Source organism: Epargyreus clarus, unplaced genomic scaffold, assembly GCF_041222505.1.
Source record: "Epargyreus clarus isolate Ecla_fem2 unplaced genomic scaffold, WU_Ecla_fem_2.2 ptg000032l, whole genome shotgun sequence".
Classification (NCBI taxonomy): domain Eukaryota; kingdom Metazoa; phylum Arthropoda; class Insecta; order Lepidoptera; family Hesperiidae; genus Epargyreus; species Epargyreus clarus.
Genome location: NW_027332237.1, coordinates 6,478,365 through 6,493,490, shown reverse-complemented (window position 1 = coordinate 6,493,490; position 15,126 = coordinate 6,478,365). Strand labels below are relative to the sequence as shown.

At 34.9% G+C, this 15,126-nt stretch overlaps 1 protein-coding gene and 1 long non-coding RNA gene across 2 annotated transcripts in view; both read left to right on the top strand.

The window, feature by feature from the left end:
* LOC140755173 (zwei Ig domain protein zig-8) overlaps nucleotides 1–15,126 on the top strand; it is a 191,412-nt gene that overhangs the window by 47,939 nt on the left and 128,347 nt on the right. The gene's annotated exons all lie outside the window — the stretch shown is intronic.
* Nucleotides 3,784–9,681, top strand: LOC140755082 (uncharacterized). Its single transcript, XR_012103728.1, has 3 exons — nucleotides 3,784–7,261; nucleotides 7,355–9,135; nucleotides 9,476–9,681. It is a non-coding gene; the product is annotated as an uncharacterized LOC140755082 (long non-coding RNA).

Here is a 15,126-nt window from a genome sequence, read left to right as displayed (position 1 = left end):
CCGTCTATGCATAGAATTAGACTTGCTAATGTTACATAAAATGAATCTTGTACTTAAATAATGGATATATTTCAAAAGATCTTAAGAACTGGAACTAACTCTGGATGGTAGACCTTTTTGCCGTCTAAAACAGTACTTTTGCCCCAACTTTTAGAAGCAACATAGCGCTGGTATGTATATTTTGATTGTAAATACATAAAACATATTTCATTTTTAAGGCGTTCTATTTTAGCTATAGTAGAAATAGCAAAGCGAAATAGCAAGCGATACCAAGTAGGACTTGCTGTTCTGTATGAAATGTTACATATGGGAGGTTTATAATATGGGGGTAACAGACGAGCATGCGGATCATGTAATTGTAATTGATGATAAGTGGCTACTGACGCCCATGGACATCTGTAATCAATCCTCGATAGGATTAAATTCCTACTTGAGGTCGGTTACAGATGCGCTGAGGAATAAGCATCACTTAACACTGCTGTTATTAAGTAGTAGGTAGTAAGTGTGGCGATGGTGCCAAAGTCGAACCACAAAGAGTTGTACCACCTTCAAACCATTATTAGTTGGTTATTATGGAATATAACATCTGGTATTCTCTATGCTCATATGACTATCATCATCGTGCCAGTCCAATTCAACCAAAAGCCTTTAAATAAAGCCCAAATTTACTATCGGTACGGTACTCCCGATTTATGACTCCTATATCCGGTATATGAGGCAAAATCGTCTGTCGCACTTCCCCATATTTATTGTGTGTTTTCCCTCAGTTTAAAATATACATAAAGGATAATATAGATAAATAAATACTGATAATTATTTTATTATGAAGAATCAGAGTTACAGATAATTATCTAATTCCACCTTACTATAATGTAATAAAAATCTAGTAATAGAAAACTCAACTAAGTATAAAGTTATAATTACACCATTTGATTTGATGACAATTAATGTTTAGTATTAGTATTAATAGACTTGAAGCGTTTAGTTTAGATCAATTTAATTGATTACAATGATTATTGTTACTGATAATTGCTCATATTTCATTATAAGCCATAAACTGATTATTTATATGAATTTGATTGATATATATATGGGTACTCTAACGATTTAAAAATTCAAAATTTTAGGTCCTTCCATATTAGCACATCCTAATATACGCATCATCACTCATGCATTGATTTTTTCTAATTCTATTGAAAATTATAATAAACTAGTGGTGCCCGCGGCTTCGCCCGCATTTTAAAGAAATAATATGACATACATAAAACGGAAAATTTGTACCTGCACTGGAATGACAGTGGTGCCTTCTGTCGAAAATTGGTCTTACTAATTCCCAAACCCTCGTGGGCTCTTGGACAACAACTTTGCTAAAGATCATCACTTGATCAAATGCATAGTTTCCGATTCTATAACTACTTACGAATTAAAAATTAATTAGAAAAACCTTTTCCTACGAAGTAAATTGTGAATCTAAACCATTATCAAGTCCCCTTGAACACACACAACAAATTTCATCAAAATTAGTTCAGTCCAGCCAGAGTTCAGTGAAATACACACGCACACAAGAAATATATATATAAAGATTGAGTAAAATGTATGCCCCAAAATAGTTGTGAGTATCATACCATCTAACGTTAAAGCTATTACATTTTCCCGGGATATCAAAACGAAATTCACGAAGGAGCTCTTTTCGAATAATTAAGGATTTAGCGAGTTTCCTTTAAATTGAATTTAGGGCTTGAGCGGCGAAATTTACGTAATAGGATAATATTTGGTAACCTACTTGAAAACCCTAAATTTGTAGGATAATGCGATGCGTAAGGGATTACTTACGTTAGCACAAGGGAGAAGACAACTTACGATAAGTATTTTATCGTCAACTAAAATTTTCCTTTTCAAATGAAGTGAAATAGGATTTAAAGATGAAAATGTGATGGATAAATCCAAATATGTAATTCTTCTATGTGCTGTCCAACTAAATATTCAGTTAACACTATTCGACGGGTAGTTCAATAATAGTTTTTTTTTTTTATAATATAGGAGTAGCGGACGAGCAGTCCACCTGATGGTAAGGGGCTACTGCCGCCCATCTGTAATCGACCCCAGATAGGATTAGATATTCCTACCTGAGGTCGGACAAAGATGCGCCGTTACCCTTGAGGACTAACCTAGAGTGCCTCAAAAAAGTATGTTTTCCTTACCACACTCTTCAAGCTAGAGCACAACAGCACTTAACACTGCTTTTATTAGGCAGAAATATGTTCGTCGGTGGTACCGCCGGAGCCGAAGCATTGAGGGTTCAAATATTGGCTACAGAAGTAGATCATAACATGTACGAAAATTAATAATATCCCCACAAGTACCCAAGATGTGGAAGTAAATATAATGAATTCCAACTTACTCCACAACTTTTCGATTCACCCAAACCTTTCTATCACAGAATCAGCAATCGAGGAATACGTCAGAACTTCCGCAAGTTAATTAAACTTCCAGCTATGAAAGTATATTGCTCATTTTATTTCAACTTCGCCTAGTTTCTTAGGTCGTTTGGCACAAGTGTCACCGGCTTAAGGTTCAGTTAAAATTTTATTGGATGCATTTCGTTAAAATGCCAGTGGAAGAACAGTAAAACTATGTCTTGAAGTAATGGACTTGGTTTTGAATTTTGAAAAGTAAATTTGTTTCACCTTATGTTTTTTGTTTAATAATATTGACGTAGCTGATGAGCATGCAGTCCTCTTGATGGTTAGTACTGTCGCCCATGGATATTTATAATCAATCAAAGATAAGGTTAGATACCTACGTGAGGTCGGCCTCAGATTTTTTTTTATAATATAGGAGTAGCAGACAAGCATGCAGTCCACCTGATGGTAAGTGGCTACTGCCGCCAATGGACATCTGTAATCAACCCCAGATAGGATTAGATATTCATATCTGAGGTCGGCCACAGATGCGCTACTACCCCTGAGGACTAAGCTGAACTACCTCGGAAAATTATGTCTCCCTTACCACACCCATCAAACCAGAACACAATAGCGCTTAACACTGCTGTTATTAGGTAGAAATAGGCGTGTATATTTATTTAAAATGCGTTTATAGTAATTGATATTAATTAGAAATACGCACTGAATTTGATCTTCCAAACCTTTTATTGAGAAGCCAATATTTGCACCTACCACGATTTCCACTGCTCGCTCTTTTACCTAAACAGAAATGTTAAAATATTTTTAATGTATTCATTTTAGTATTTAACACTAGTCAACATAAATAATGGACAATATGACACTGCTGTAATACTTAACTTAAACCAAGATGTAACATTGTGCAAATGTAACGAAATGCTAAAATATAAGGATTTTGGCCGCAAGCCATTGTCAGCGTCGCGGAGAGCCACTGAGCTGTTTGTTACAATAAGCCTTATTGTATACCGTATTGCATACTTCGGACTATTTTATTAATACTATCACATTAATAATAGTTAATTATTAGCCATAATCTACAACGTGGAACTCTTAATGCTTAGGCAGCACCGACAATGCAATACCTATTTGTTCCATGTAATAGTAGTGTTAATACTTACACAGGCCATTATGACTTAATCCTTATCATTGACAAGTTAGCAACACATCTGTGGCGGATTTTCTGTAAAACTCCAATATTATTTGGATTTGATTACAGTACCCTTACCCTTAACGTGAGTTTTTACGTTTCGACAATTATGACTGTTTTGGTATTTGTTTACGTATTGGCCCATCTGGAGGCACGGCAGTGCCTCCGCCAAGTCGAGCCAAAAGAAGCGGCACGGCCGTACCATACTTTTCCCGAAGCAATTCGGCCCATTTTTGACCCCCTGTAACTTCGTTGCATATGAAGCTAGAAGCCTGAATTTTCAGGAGCCAAGCAAGCATTGTATAGACACGGTACATTTCAAATTTCATGCAATTTGAACCAGTAGTTTAAGAATTACAAGTAGTTAAAGTTCGTAATTTTGTCACTCACTCACTGACTGACTGACCGATCATCAAAAGTTTAAGGCACTTCCAGCAGACATAGAACGTTGAAATTGAGGGTACAATTAGTGTTTAGTATATAACTCATGGAAAAACTAAAATATTTTGCAATTTCTGTCCAGTTATCTAGATACACCAACTACATTAAATAACTTTGTATCCTATATAAGTTATATAGGATTACAAAGTTACATTTGCAGTTAATGAATCTGTGTTTCTGTCCGCGAAATGTACGAGTAGTAGGGGAGCCCATGATGTTAAATGGGTAGAAACTCGAGCGTCAATAGGACGTATACGATTGTGTAGATTACACGTTAGAGTGAAGAGAAGGTTGTGTGATATTTTTCGATTCACCGTGGAAATAGCTTCTAGATGATTCGAAAAATGTAAAAAGCAGAGTCAGACATACTCAAGGCGCGGAAGGTTAGTGATAGAGTATATATCTCTGATGCCGGAAATATGTTTATCTGCTGGTTTGCATAGGGGGACAGCCATACGAGAGGTAAAAATGGAAAAAAAGTAACCAGCACATTAGATTTTCAAAGGGGATATGAAGTTACCCCAGATGAGTCCCCCATTCGAAAGACTGACGATTCGATTCGAAAGACTGTCAGTGACTCTTCGAAAATGCAAAAAAAAACGTTATCTTGACACACTCGAGGGCGTAAGATTATTATACAGGAAATTCCAGCTGATGTTTTATGTTGCAGCTGACGATTTAGTGGAGGGGTTTTTTATATTGACGATTTGAAAAAAAAAACAGAATGAGAATATATAAAGAATAATGTATTTTCCATAAAATTTGCCTTTTCCTTTAGTTTGTTGTACACCATTACTTTCCAGGGATCCATGCTAATAAATGGCGCTATCAGATAGTGCATATTTTCTAGCATTATTTCCTTTGTATTAAAAAAAATACCGCACTCGAGTATGTCCAGGTATAGATTTTTTGCAACCTTATTACTCCCTAACGCCGCCCTCAAACCATCAGATTATAAATTTATTGTTTTCAGCATGTAATTAAGCTACTATAGATAATACGATTTTTTATTAATAGTCTGATGGACTTCCCTGGTTGAACCCCCCAAATGGATAGTTTAAGATACTCTATAGGATGTAAGGTATCTCCCATATCTTAATCTGCCGCGTTCGAGTCACTCTCGAAATCCCGTCTTGGGCTCCCCTACTATTATAGGCGACGTCAATTGTTTTTATTCTCGAGATAAAAGACGTTTTCAATTCCAACTTCAATTTAAATTCAATTCAAATAATGGGTGAAGTGCGAATCGAACTCGTACGTACACTGAGGGTTCCGTACCACAAAAATATTTGTTTATTTTATTTTTATTTTTACTAATTGATGTTATAGCAGCCATATAATGCATTGTGAACATTTCAAATGAAAAACGCTAAAAAATAGCAGGTCCTTATATGTTTGTCTCTGTAGTTCCTGGACTAAAAAAGGGTTACGATATCCCGTGCCTGTCGTAAGAAGCGACTACAAGGGGGCTTCCGAAGTTGGGAGTGGCAACAGGGAGCTCGAACCGTCCAATAAGTGTCCCCGGGAAGGACGGCGGTATGTGTAGTCGCATACCGTCGTGAACACCGGATAGTTTAGGAGGAGCGAAAACTGTTCTCCCAGGGCAGAGCTCGATCGAGGCATCGCGCTTAAAGGACTTCTGTTACGTTCAGTCGGAGATCCCGGAGTTCTCCAACAAACGTTGAGGACGGCCACCGGAGGATTTTAGTGCGGCTAAAGTCCCACATAACCCGGCGTCACTCCCACGTCGTCGAGTACCTTTTCAAGATTTCCTCCTTATAAAGAAAAAGAAGGTCCTTGTATGGCAACTCTCCTTTATTTGAAAGTTTTTCTTTTTACTTTTAGTACATATTGTTAAAGCGGCCACCATTATACATATTCCGTAAAAAAAATAAATTTCTATGTATTAAGGTTCCAGAAATAGAGCTCTATGTCAGACAAACGAACGGACAGCTTAGAAATAGGGTTCCGTTTTAAACTTTAGGTATGGAACCCTAAAAAGTTATATAATATCAAAAACATTCCGAATTTCTGACAAATGTCATGAGAAAAAAACTAGATGTTACGGCTAATGTGCCTAAATCAGTTAAAACGCAGATTAGCTTGTCCATTACCTAAAGTACAAAACGAGACTGTATCAATTTTCACCCCTTGACGTCGACCCGTGCATGCCATGATGCGTCGTCGTGTCATGAATTTACGACAAACATTGTATATTTTCACGAAACAATATCGCTTTGCGGCACGATGTCGCTATGTGTCACGATACGTCGTCGTGTCGTAAAAAGGCATGTGTTTTAGCCCTAAGAACAAGTCTGAAAAGATGTTTCGAATTTTAACTACATAGTTAATCTGCATATTTTCTAGCTAATCTTAAGTCTAGTTAATGTGTATGCTAACGTATTCTACAATCTAACGGTAACATACACAATATACAATAACTGTCGTGAGGTTTAGCAACTGTCACCGCATTATAAAATAATAATAAGTTTGTTTCCAAGGAAACAAGTGTTTAGGCAAAGGAGATGTTTCATTTTCGGCCATCTTATGTACATTATAACTAAAAAACACGAATAATTTGCATAATTGAAGAAAAATACACATATATTTTGATAACCTAAAGTATTCGTGTTTAAAAATATTTAAAATAAGCAATCCTCATTGAAATATTAAATATGGCGGAATACTGTCAATGTCAAGTTTTCAAAACTGTCGATGTCGGGAACCTATGTGTACCCCACACATAGGTTACTATACTCTTTGGATGTCGGTAATTCTGTATTTCGCTGTTTTTGTCGTAAAGTTATTGTTACCTTAGTACTTTACAACCTGGCTTTTGTTTTGGGTATCCCCTCATTATTTCTGAACTTAATTAATTATTTATAATAATAATAACAAAACCACCTTTTAAATAGTATCTGGTTTTATAGATGTAAGTGACATGTCAAATTAAAAAAGAAGAAGTTGTCAATTTGATATGCGTAAAAGTGGATATATACATATTATAATAGTGGACTCCAATGTAAACGTTGAATAAATATGTAGGTACTGATGAGAAGATTCCATTTTAATCCTGAATATGTTTCTGCTCTGTGCTGCTTACGATTATTGTGATTCTACCTTACTTGTTTACCCAGCTTATGTTTTATGGACTCTTGTGATTTTCGTGCGATCGCTGTGGATTGTGTTGACAAGGATTCAATATCATCAGGTAAAATATACATCAGTTGTTGTATTAATCGTGAAATAATCGTAAATAATTTTAAACTACAGAAGCTAATCTTTTTACATTTCTCTTTTTTAGATAATTACATTAGCAAGACATGGACATTCTTGGGATGACAAAATAATCAGTTATTATTGCAACTGCATCGCTGGGCAACGAACCGTACTCGTAGGTAGTTGCGCTCACATTATGCCCATTGTTTGATGTTTGGGCTGAGCTCGTCACAGGATGAAAATATTGATAAGGGAAGATATTTAAAATGAATAAATAATGTATTTAAGTGAAGAGTAAGTAAAATATGATCAAATGTGTACTTAAAGTTGTTTTATTTACACACTTAAATGTTTTAACTAAAATAAATTGGTATAGAAGTACATATTTTGGTATGTTTGTTTTAAGTCAAGATTTATGAAAGTAAATATAATTAATGTTTATCAAATATAGGCCTTGTTTCTCAATTCACACAATACAATGTTTATATATCTACGCCCATTCGCGTAAAAAAATATATTAAAAAGTATATAATGTATATAGTAAGTTAAAATAGAATGACAGATGACATTATTACGGTAATCACTACCGCCATGATGTTTTTCCACTGTTGTGTTGCAAGTTTAAGTGTAAATCATTGTTTTTTAACAATTAAACGAACATGATTTGAAGAAAATTAACCCCCTTCTTTGCAAGTTTTCTTAATTTTTAATATAGTCTACAAAAGGTGGCCGGGAGCCCATACATTTTGAAACATCTCCTTTCGGCCTTATTGAGCATAAATAAATGTCTATGAAAATATTTTTTATATGTAAGCACATAAAAAATTATAATGTTCACAATAGAAAATCCCTAATAACTTCTAAACGGATTACCCTAATTACACAATTCCTTTTGCCCTATCCGTTTTAGACATAAACCTACCAAATGGCATTAAAGACAAACCAATATATATACGAACAAAAAATCATGTTTTCAACTTACGTAATATTAGGTACGTAACATTTCAACGCAATATTACAAAAATTTAGTTAAGTTCGTTTCAAATGATTCGAAATAGGAAACTGTTATATAAATCGAGCTTAGATATCCACTTTATAACATATTCTTGCCATGATCACCAAAAATATCAGCTCCTAGTGGCTTGATAATTGATAGCTATAAAAAAACGAAAATCCACAGTTTAACGTTGAATTTAAACAACCGTCCATTGCACAATTAGGGTATTTTATTTTGCTCCATTGCTTGTACAAAACAGTTACAAACGCGTGTCAGAAATGAACTGACAGTCGCGCACGTATGCGCTCGAGTCCCCCCGAGATAACGAGTCGGTAAGTGGTGTCTACGTGTGCGTTACTTCAGCCCACTTTGTATGAAGATTTACTTCTGTTAGTTTTTATTTTGTGTTAGTACCTACCCGGAAAATACGTGGAAATTATTATAAGAAACCTTTTTAATATAAATAATTTTAAGTATGAATTTGTTAGCGGTGAGTAAACTTACTGAAAAAGGATTTACTGTTAATTTTGAAAAACGGTTGCACTATTAGTAACTCTATGGATATTATCATCGCAACTGGCCACAACGTAAATGGTATATATAAATTTAAACAATTTGTCAAATCACCGATATGTAATTTGACAATGTCAAATAAATATTGGCATAGAAGACTAGCCCATATTAATCCGGAATATATGCGAATTTTAAAGAATATTATGACTGGTCTTGATAATGTGAACATTACCGACGGATATGACGACTAGTAAGAAACCATTTCCAAACCTCTGAACGCGAACGAACGATATACTGGAGATCGTACATACAGATTTATGTAGTCCCATGGAAGCTAGTTCACTCAACGGTTCAAGGTACATGTTATTATTTATCGACTATTATTCTCGAATGACACGATGAATGTTTATTTTCTAAAACATAAGAGTGAGTCTTTAAGAAATTTAAAAAATATAAAGTGTTGAAAAAGGAACTAGCAAGTCGAACAAATGTATGAGATCAGATGGTGGGACGACATTTTGTAATAGAGCTTTCAATATTTTCTTATCAACAAATGGAATTCTACATTAGAAGGCGATACTGTATACCCCTAAACAAATTGTTGTGGTTGAAACAGCTAACAGAACTATTATTGTATATGCGACAAGTCTAAAACTGATGTTATCATTATTAAATAAATATTTCATTTCATTTCAGAAGTCAGAAGTCTATTATAAATTGAAACTAATTTGAGCAAGAGCAGTAAATACTGTGGTTTATATCAAAAACCGGAGTCCGACGAAGTCAGTGAAAGATTACCAATGATTTTTGTCGGATATTCAGAAGAAAGTAAGGGATGTCGATTATTTAATACGAAGACACGTTAAATCCCAATAAATAAATAAATAAATAAATCACAATCAGTAGAGATGTTTTAGAATGTTTTTCCTGAGGATAACGGGCATAATTTCAGTTGTCAAAATAGTAACTTTTTTAGATTTAATTTATTGTCATGTTCGAATGAAAGTGATGATGAATGGCAAGATTATTTACATAACTACAAAGACTACCTAAACAATTTAATTGCCTTTAAAAAATCTGTTGTTGAGATTCAACTAGTGGAAGGTACCGGAAAGGAAAAGAGTAGAAATATCTACAAAAAGGAATGAGATGCCATCAAAAACAATGCTTGTAAAAAAATCCAAGTCTCGCCATTCAATTCTTCTACCGTAAAAAGTCTTGAGATCTATGTAATACCAAGCCGGTAATGTATGCAGTCCCTACTTAAGAGACCTTCTGTCTTAAGGTATTATCTCACTATCTAACCTAACAACATCTTATGGGACCATACCAATTTTAAAAATATTTTATGTTCTAAATAAATTGACGTGGCAATCGTACTTGTGTGATGCGATATGATAAGATGAAAACACAATGTGACTTGCAGTACGATTGCCACGTTAATTTATTTAGAACATAAAATATTTTTAAAATTGGTATGGTCCCATGAGATGTTGTTAGGTTAGATAGTGAGATAATACCTTAAGACAGAAGGTCTCTTAAGTAGGGACTGCATACATTACCGGCTTGGTATTACATAGATCTCAAGACTTTTTACGGTAGAAGAATTGAATGGCGAGACTTGGATTTTTTTACAAGCATTGTTTTTGATGGCATACTATTTACAAGTTCAGACACAATCCGCTAAGAGCGCTGATTGGAAATTGTATAGGCAAATACGTAAACAAATACCAAAACAGTCATATTTGTCCAAAAGTAAAAACTCCTGGTAAGGGTACAGATGTCTATGGATGGCAGTGATTACTTACCATCAGGGGGCTTCATGCTCTGTTGCTACTTTAGTTTTTAAAAATCCTTTAAGTTACCTAAACACTCAAAAATTTTAAACATTATTTTAATGTATTTGACATTAAACACGTAACAGTATAAATAATTCACAGTTGTGACATCGCTGTAACACTTAACTTGAACCAAGATGTAACATTGCGCAAATGTAACGAATTGCGAAAGTATAAGGAATTTGGCCGCGAGCCACTGCCTGCGTCGCGGAGAGCCACTGAGCTGTTTGTTACAATAAGCTTCATTGTATACCATATTGCATACTTCAGGCTGTTTTAATATCTAAAAAACTACAATTGCCTTAATTACTCGTAATAATGTTAATATACAAAGTTTTAGAAGGTTAGAACCCCCTGTGGTTGGACATACTTTTCATAGGTATTGCAGCTTAGCCCTCAGGTGGACCGGCGCAACTGTGGGCGATCTCAGGTAGAATTTAATCGTATCCGGGGTTGATTACAGATGTCAATTGGCGGCTGCAGCTACTTACTATCAGGTGGACTGCATATTCGTCTGCTACTCTTATATCATATTTTAAAAACTCCGTCACCGGTGTCACACCTATGTCTACTCGTAATAACAGCAGTGTTAAGCGCTGCTGTGACCTGGTTTTAAGGGTGTGGTAAGCGAGGCATACTTATTCTAACGCGTTTCAAATTAATCTTCAGGGGCAGCTATCAGGGGATGATCGGGGTTTGATAACAGGTCAATGGGTAGCAATGACCACTTAACATCACGTTGCCTAAACCCGTTTACTACGAATTTCGAACTAATTTTCAAAATTGTTTCAGTCAAACTATAAGGTCTATAAGCATTTATTACAAGTAATAAATGTATCGCAATATACCCCAATATCAAAGGGTCTGCTACTTGATTACCTAAATTCAATGGCCACCTAAATAATTACAGCATTTACCCGTTTCTTACCCTCAATAACTATGCCAACCTTTGCTAACAATAAGGTATGATTTATAAGCTCTAATACCTACGAAGGTATTTGATAAGCAATACGAACTTAAACTAAAGGTACTAAGGGTTATTTCGGTGTACCTAAGTTAATAATTGGTACATTTGGCTTGTTTGGATGTAGGATAATGGGGCTAATACCGTAAGCTTTGGGACGAATATTGCGTGTACATCTATCCACGGAAATGTCGCTAGGTATGTATAATATTATCACACGATCACAAATCATTTGGGTGATTGTGTACAAAATAGCTTAGGTACTCGCTTGACCGTATACTCAATGCGATAAGAGATTGTGTAATATAAACTAGCACGATTAATTTATTACTGGCCCAATAAGATACGAATCTCCTCTTAGAATGAGAAGGACTGAGCCATATTCCAACACGATGGCAAAGGACGGATTGATAGATTTCATATTCCAATAAGAATGTTTTTAAAGATTTTTCCGGCACAGAACTTTCACGATGTTAAGGGACGTGATAATTCTTTTCTAATAAATTATATGCGAATTTCATAAATCAGAGCGTTTGCCTGGCATATGAATTAAGAAATTTTAAATGTTCTATATATAAATCTGTCCTAAAAAGTGCTCTGTCCTCGATATTCATTGTAACAATAAAGACATAATTAAGTGATTGTTCGACTTTGATATTTATTTTGGATTTAGGAGGAGGGATTTAGGACTAGTAAAGCACTATTTCTGCTGCTTCTAACTATATTATAACCATATGTAACATAGAAATAGACTATATTACTTTGCTCTGTCTGAACGGATATTTCAAGGTTGAAGCTTTTGTACGAAGCATTTCAATTTATTATATATAAATATAATCTCCTGAAATATATATATAAACATTAATAAGTTATAATTTAAAACACAACATAAATATTTAATGCGATTTCACCACTACTTCACCTCAAGTACACCACCAAACATTATCCGATATAATTTAACCTGCAAAATATAACAAATTAAATAATTTCCACAAAATAATACTCCCGCTTTCGATCTGGGCGATAATATAAATATTAATTGAACAATTGATCGTACATTACCGTTTTTAATTAACAAATAACGTTATGTATTCAAGCGAAAAGCATGAATAATAAAATCATGATTAAATTTACAGTTATTAATGTGAAGTAATTTTGGTTTTGTTGTATTTATGGCTTCAATCACATTAACGTTTACGGTTTATTTTCACTTAAGAGCTTTTTTATTATTATTTATGTAGCAAACGGGTGTTATATCTTTAGAGGATATACATGTGCCACTAACCAATTTAGAGACGGTCGTTAAGTCAACTGATTTTTCACATCGGACGGAAGTTAAAGGAATAGACAATATAGAAAAAAGGAAATATATACGATTGCACAGACTATTCACGGTACTATAGTCCATGTCATAACAAAAACAGCCAGAGACTAAATAAACGCGTAACAGATAAATAAGAAACATAGTTCAGGTCCATCCACATTATCGCGCGGAAACACGGGCACACAGTTGACCTGATGGTTACTGCCGCTAATGTACATCTATCATCAATGCCAATTAAGTTTAAAATCCTATCTGAAGTTGGCCACAAATGCGTCGCTACGTTGGAACGCTTTGCCACGACCCGGAAAAGTATGTCTCCCTTACCACACCCTTGCTGTTATTGGGCCTCCGAGAGGAACCTCAAAAGATTCTAGATAAGTCTAGTCGAAATTGTATTTTGCTATCCATCTATACTCGTACATTGATTCGCTATATGAAATATATGAATCAATCGGCATGATTGAGTAATTACCATTTTTTTCTTTAAATAAATTCGTTCATAAAGTTAAAGAATTCTTCCATTTATCATACATGCACTAAGTCGTCAGTTCCTATTCATGATACATGTTTCACATTTTACAAAAGTATACAGAAACAGTACTCAAAGTACGGTAATATATCACGCCAATCAAGTATAGAAATAAATGCCAGTAGAATTTCTATTCCCCAATCACAATTATATGGCGTGGGTAGCTGCCGACAAACGTATTCATTAGAGATTAATGTTCCATTATTGTGCTGGAGCCATTCATCAAAATTAAATACGCATAGGGGTATTTAAATTATGATATGCCATCAGCTTCGGTTTAAATTACTAAGTTATTGCTTTGAGAATTGGCTTTAATTATAGGTCATATATGGTCGTATTTGCAATATTTATGGTAGAATATGTCTGTAGTATAAATTGGTTTAATAAAGATTGTAAACCAAAAGGTGGTTTTTGAATACCTTTCTCACTCAGAAAGAAAAGGTAGAACCCTCTATGGTTCGACCCTAGCCGCACTTCTGTGTCTTCTATTTGTACCTAATACCACAGTTTAAATGCTACTGTGTTTTGGTTTAAAAGGTGTGGTAAGGGAGACATACTTTTTCGAGGCATTCGAGGACTAAGCTCCTCGGGAGTAGCGGCGCATCTTCGGCCAAACTCAGGTAGTAATCTTATCTTAAGAAGATTACCCACTAATATTATATTGTAAAAAAAACATTTATTATTAAAACAGAAAACCCTAAGGCTGCAAAAAAGCAAAGAATACATACATACACTCAAAAACATTACTCTCCGCTACCAGCCAAAAATAATCCTTCAAGCTACGAAACAGTAGAACATAGAACCGCAGTCTAAAGATTAAAACCGAGCGACACAAGTCATGTCGCCGTATAAATTACGGCAATTAATATTTGACGCGGATTTGGGATTATCTGATACAAACATATCAATTTCGTATGAGAGGAGACAGTTTGGCGATAGGCGTGGGCGGCAGAGATAAAACGTCGCTTTATATTCGACAAACATGGCTTGTGATTAGGAAACCAAAATATTTTGGAGACAGGAATTCTGCGTTACCTTTTTATGAAACCTAACAAACTGTAATAGATCTGATGGTAAGTTATCGTTGCTACCCATGGACATTTGTTACTTCATTTTTTTTTTTATAAAATATAGAAGTAGAACGCCTCGGAAAAGTATGTTTTCCTTACCACACCCTTCAAACCAGAATACAACCGCACTTAGCACTGCTGTTATGAGGCAGAAATAAGTGTGGCGGTGGTGCCGCCGGAGTCGAACCTCAAAGGCTCCTACCACTTTAAATTGTAGGATAAATTTCTATCTGAGATTTACAAGTTGGTAGAACCCTTTGTGGTTCGACTTCAAAAGTACTACCGTCACACCTATTTTGCTTAACAACAGCAGTGTTCAAAACAGGTGTTCCGATTTACGATTACTTGGCCGTTTAAACAAGTGATTTTTAATGTCTAATACTCGCATAACTTTGAAAAATAAGAGGTGCGTGCCGGGTATTTGAACCCCAGATCTCTCGATCAAGACGCAGAGTTAATAACCTATATCTATATATCTATCTATTTATATACTGTAGCTTATAAATATAGAAATAGATTTTATACGTCTATCGGTGGCTGTGACCACATACTTGCATGCTCTTTGTTACAATCGTATACAATCTAACATTACCTAACGATGTTTCGTTATTTGTCTTCGACT